Source organism: Enhydra lutris, unplaced genomic scaffold (assembly GCF_002288905.1).
Source record: "Enhydra lutris kenyoni isolate GAN:26980312 unplaced genomic scaffold, ASM228890v2 scaffoldscaffold9, whole genome shotgun sequence".
Lineage (NCBI taxonomy): Eukaryota > Metazoa > Chordata > Mammalia > Carnivora > Mustelidae > Enhydra > Enhydra lutris.
Window position 1 is genome coordinate 42,652,842 of NW_019154093.1, and position 6,000 is coordinate 42,658,841.

The 6,000-nt window shown below is 36.3% G+C and overlaps 1 protein-coding gene across 1 annotated transcript in view; it reads right to left on the bottom strand.

The window, feature by feature from the left end:
- The window catches only part of LOC111142902 (solute carrier family 44 member 5), a 163,867-nt gene that overhangs the window by 69,157 nt on the left and 88,710 nt on the right, over positions 1–6,000 (bottom strand). The window lies entirely within an intron of this gene.

The following is a 6,000-nucleotide window of genomic DNA, read 5'->3' on the forward strand; positions in this document are numbered from 1 at the left end:
TACAGAATTTTATGTCCACAAAGAAGACTATATTACCATTGAAAATAATATTGAAGAAAATGTTTAACAGATGGGTAAATTCACAATACATTAATTTTAGGAAGCAGGTCACTAAAAAGTATTAAAATATAATTAGATTTTAGTTTTTCAAAAACAGATAAAACATATGTAGAAACAAATTAATATATATGAATAGCAGGATAATATGTTTAGTTAATTTTTGTAACTTTATGGATTTTCTAAAATAAAGGTATCCCTTTGGTAAACTAAAAAAAAGATAAATAAATTCAGTGAGATGTTCTGTTTGAAATTGTGGGCAGTAGCATAATAATGAGGCAGGGTGATATTCACTATCACTAGCATTGAGGGGAGTAGTAATCTGCCATTTAGCAATCCATGATTCTCTTTTGAATCTCAATTTCATCTGTACAATGGGTTATAATACCAGCCCTACTAACTTCACAGTTGTGTTGGAAGGACATAAGAGAATATGTAGTGAACTCAAGACAAGTGGCTGTACAACTCCAATATGTATTTCTAAAATTTGAAGTCTTTGTTGAAAATCGTGATTCCTGACTCTTCCTCAACCCTTGAGAGCCAAATCTCAGAATTTTGGAATTCACATTTTTTTCCCCTATTCTCCCCAGTGGATTTATTTTTCTAATTATTTTTATGTAAATTCAAATAGCCAACATATAGTATATCATTAGTTTCAGATGTAGAGTTCAATAATTCATCAGTTGTAACACCCAGTGCTCATCACAACATGGGCCCTCCCTAATGCCCAATACCTAGTTAGCCCGTCCTCCACCCCCTTCCCTCCAGCAACCCTCAGTTTGTTTCCTATAGCTTAGAGTCTCTCATAGTTTTTCTCCCTCTGATTACTTCCCATTCAGTTTTCCTTCACTTCCTCTATGATCCTCTATGCGCTTTCTTATATTCCACATATGAGTGAAACCATATAATTGTCTTTTCTCTGACTTACTTCACTCAGCTTAACACCCTCCAGTTCCAACCACATCATGTAAATGGTGGTATTCATCCTTTCTGATGGCTGAGTAAAATTCCCGTGTGTGTGTGTGTGTGTGTGTGTGTGTGTGCATGCGTGCATGTGTGCATGTGTGTGTATACACATCTTTTTTTATCCATTCATCTGTCAATGGACATTCTCAGCTCTTTCCATAGTTCAGCTTTTGTGGACTTCTATAAAATTGGGGTACATGTGCCCCTTCAGATCACTATATTTGTATCTCTGGGGTAAATACCTAGTAGTGCAATTGCTGGGTCTCAGGTAGATCTATTTTTAACTTCTTGAGGAACATCCATACTGTTTTCCAGAGTGGCTATACCAGCATGCATTCCCACCAACAGTGTAAGAGGGTCCCCCTTTATCCACATCCTTGACAACTTTGTTGTTTCCTGACTTAATTTTAGCCATTCTGAGTGTGACCCAGTATGTGTGAGGTAGTATCTCATTGTGGTTTTGATTTGTTATTCCCTGATGCCAAATCATGTTGAACACTTTTTCATGTGTCTGTTGGCTATTTGTAGGTCTTCTTTGGAGAAATGTCTGTTCAGTCTTCTGCCATTTCTTGATGGATTATTTGTTCTTTGGGTGTTGAGTTTGATAAGTTCTTTATAGATCTTGGATACTAGCCCTTTATCTGATTTGTCATTTGCAAATTGATTTGCAAATCAATTATTTGATTTGTCATTTACAAATATCTATATTACTTAATATTAATGTAGTATACCACACTGATTGATTTGCAGATGTTGAAACACCCTTGCAGCCCAGGAATAAATCTCTCTTGGTCTTGGTGACCAAGACCTATTAATGTACTGTTGGATCCTATGGGCTAGTATCTTGGTGAATATTTTGGCATCCGTGTTCATCAGGGACATGTCTGTAATTCTTTTCAGTGGGGTCTTTGGTTTTGGGATCAGGGTAATACCGACCTCATAGAATTTGGAAGTTGTCTTTCCATTTCTGTTTTTTGAAAAAGCTTCAGAATAATGGGTATTAATTCTTCTTTAAATGCTTGGTAGAATTCCCCTGGGAAGCCATCTGGCCCTGGCCTCTTGTTTGTTGGGAGACTTTTTTATTACTGCTTCAATTTCCTTACTAGTTATGGGTCTGCTCATGTTTTTGGTTTCTTCCTGGTTCAGTTTTGGTAGTTTATACATCTCTAGGAATACACCCATTTCTTCCAGGTTTCCTATTTTGTTGGTGTATTGTTCATAATATGTTCTTTTTTTTTTTTAAAGATTTTTTTATTTATTTGACAGAGAGAGATTACAAGTGGGCAGAGAGGCAAGCAGAGAGAGAGAGAGGAGGAAGCAGGCTCCCTGCAGAGCAGAGAGCCCGATGTGGGACTTGATCCCAGGACCCCGAGATCATGACCTGAGCAGAAGGCAGAGGCTTAATCCACTGAGCCACCCGGGTGCCCCGTAATATGTTCTTATAATTGTCTATTTCCTTGGCGTTGGTCATGATTTCTCCTCTTTCATTCATGATTTTATTAAGTTGGGCTTTTTTTTTCCTTTTTGATAAGTCTGGCTAGGGGTTTATCAATCTTATTAATTCTTTCAAAAAACCAGCTTCTATTTTCATTGATCTGTTCTACTGCTCCTTTGGTTTTAATTTGATTGATTTCTGTTCTAATCTTTATTATTTCTCATCTCTGGCTAGATTTAGGCTCTATTTGCTGTTCTTTCTCCAGCTCCTTTAGGTGTAAGGTTAGCTTGTGTATTTCATACTTTTCTAATTTCTTGAGAAAGGCTTGTATTGCTATGTACTTCCTCTCTTTGGATCACCTTTGCAGTATCCCAACGATTTTGAACAGGGTTGTTTTTTTTTTGTTTGTTTGTTTGTTTTAATTTTCATTTGTTTCCATGAATTTTTAAAATTCTTTAATTTCCTGGTTGACCCATGCATTCTTTGATAGGATGTACTTTAACCTCCAAGTATTTGAGTTCCTTCCAATTTCCTCTTGTGATTGAATTCAAGTTTCAAAGCCCTGTGGCTTAAAACTATGCAAGGAATAATCTCAATCTTTCATTGCCTGTTGAAACCTGATTTGTGACCCAATATGTGATCTATTCTGGAGAATGTTCCATGTGCCCTCAGAAAGAATGTGTATTCTGTTGCTTTAGGATGAAATGCTCTGTATATATCTGTGAAGTCCATCTGGTCCAGTGTGTCATTCAAAGCCCTTGTTTCCTTGTTGATCTGCTTAGATGATCTGTGGGGTGTTAAAATCCCCTACTATTATTGTATTATTATCAATGTGTTTAATTTTGTTATTAATTGGTTAATAGAATTGGCTGCTCACATGTTGGGCACATAAATATTTATAATTATTAGATCTTCTTGTTGGATAGACACTTTAAGTATGATATAGTATCCCTCTTCATCCCTTACTACAGTCTTTGGTTTAAAATCTAGTTTGTCTAACATTAGGATTGAAACCCTAGCTTTCTTTTGATGTCCATTAGCATAATGAATCGTTCACTCTCTTTCAGTCTAGAGGGGTCTTCAGGTCTAAAATGAGTCTCCTACAGACAGCATATCAATGGGTTTTGCTTTTTTATTCAGTCTAATACCCTGTGTTTTTTGATTGGAGCATTTAGCCCATTTACATTCAGAGTAACTATTGAAATATATGAATTTAGTGCCATTGTATTACCTGTAAAATCACTGCTTCTGTGTATTGTCTCTGTTCCTTTCTGGTCAATGTTAATTCTGGGCTCTCTCTTCACTTGAGAGGTCCCTTCTAATATTTCTTACAGGCCTGGTTTAATGATCACAAATTCTTTTAGTTTCTGTTTGTCCTAGAAGCTCTTTAGCTATCCTTCCATTCTGAATGACAGCCTTGCTGGATAAAGTATTCTTGGCTTTATATTTGTCTCATTTAGTACACTGAACATATCATGTCAGCCCTTTCTAGCCTGCCTGATATCTGTGGATAAGTTTTTTGGGGGTGTAATGTTTCTATCCTAGTAGGTTAAGGACCTCTTGTCTCAAGCTGCTTTCAAGATTTTCTCTTTATCTCTGAAATTTGCAAGCTTCACTGTTATTTGTCAGGGTGCTGATCTATATTTATTGATTTTAAGGGAGAGTCTCTGTGCCTCCTGGATGTGAATGCCTATATCCTTCCCCAAATTAGAGATGTTCTCAGCTATAATTTGCTCAAAGATACCTACCTTCTGCCCCTCTCTTTCTTCTTCCTCTGGAACACCAATAATTCTAATCCTGTTTTGCTTTATTTTATCACTGATCTCTTGAATCTTGCCCTCATGGTCCAGTATTTGGTTATCTCTCTTTTACTCAGTTTCTTTACTCTCCAAAATTTTATCTTCTATATCACTTATTCTCTCTTCTGCCTTATCTATCCTAGCAGAAAGAGCCTCCATTGTTGATTGCATCTCAGCATCAACCTTTTTAATTTCAATCTGATTAGGTCTTAATTCTTTTATTTCTCCAGAAAGGGATTCTCTTGTGTCTTCTGTGCTTTTTTAAAGCCCAACTAGTGTCCTTATAATCATTGTTCTTAATCTTAATTCTAGCTCTGATATTTTACCAATATCCATATTTATTAAGTCTATTACAGTGATTACTTCTTCTTGTTCTTTTTTTCTGGGAATTTTTCCTTCTGCTCATTTTGTCTAGAGAAAAAAAATAGATGAACAAGAGAACAAAAAAGAAATAAAAAATAAAAATATCAACCATGACCCCAGTAAAATATACACTAGGCAAATCAGAAGAGATTAAAAACCAAAAAAGAAAAGAAAAAAAGGTGGGAGTAGAGACTATAATCAAACAGGTAGAACAGGATGCTACCCTTGGTCCTGGATATACTTTTGTCTGTTTGTTAGAAGACACTTGATCCCAAAACTGTAAAGGAAGGAAGGAAGGAAGGAAAGAAGGAAGAAAGAACACACACACACACACACACACACACACACACACACACACACAAAATTGAATACAGTGAAAGGAAGCCAGAAATGAAGAATATATCTATAAAATGTATATGTAAAAATGAAAATTGAAAAAAGACATAAGGAGTTGATAAAAGAAGCTAGTTGAAAAGGAAAAACAGAAAAAGGGCTGGCAAGATGTATTCAGGGCACTAAATGAGAAGAACATGCAGCCAAGAATACTTTATCCAGGAAGACTGACATTCAAAATGGATGAAGAGATAAACAGCTTCCAAGACCAGCAAGGTTTAAAAGAGTATGTGACCACCAAGCCAACACTGCAGGAAATATTAAGGGGGGTTCTATAAAAGAGGAAAAATTCCAAGAATATCATTGAACAGAAATATATGGAGACAATCTATAGAAACAAAGACTTCACAGGTAACATGATGTCAATAAAAACATATCTCTCAATAATCACTCTCAATGTGAATGGCCTAAATGTGCCCACAAAATGACATAGGGTTGCAGATTGGATAAAACGACAGGACCCATCCATATGTTGTCTACAAGAGACCCATTTCGAACCTAAGGATACACCTAGCCTGAAAGTGAAGGGATGGAGAAGCGTCTTTCATGCCAATGGGCCTCAAAAGAAGGCTGGGGTAGCGATTCTCATATCAGGTAAATTAGATTTTAAACTAAAGACTGAACTCAGAGATACAGAAGGACACTTCATCATTCTTAAAGGGGCTATCCACCAAGAAGATCTAACAATTGTAAATATTTATGCCCCCAATACGGGAATAGCCAACTGCACAGGACAACTGTTAATCAAGATAAAGAGTCATATTGATATGAATACATTAATAGTAGGAGATCTTAACACGCCACTCTCATTAATAGACAGATCATCCAAGTAGAAAATCAATAAAGAAACAAGAGCATTGAATGACACATTGGACCAGATGGACCTCATAGATACATACAGAACATTCCACCCTAAAACAACAGTATACTCATTCCTCTCGAGAGCACATGGAACCTTTTCCAGAATAGACCATGTACTGGGTCACA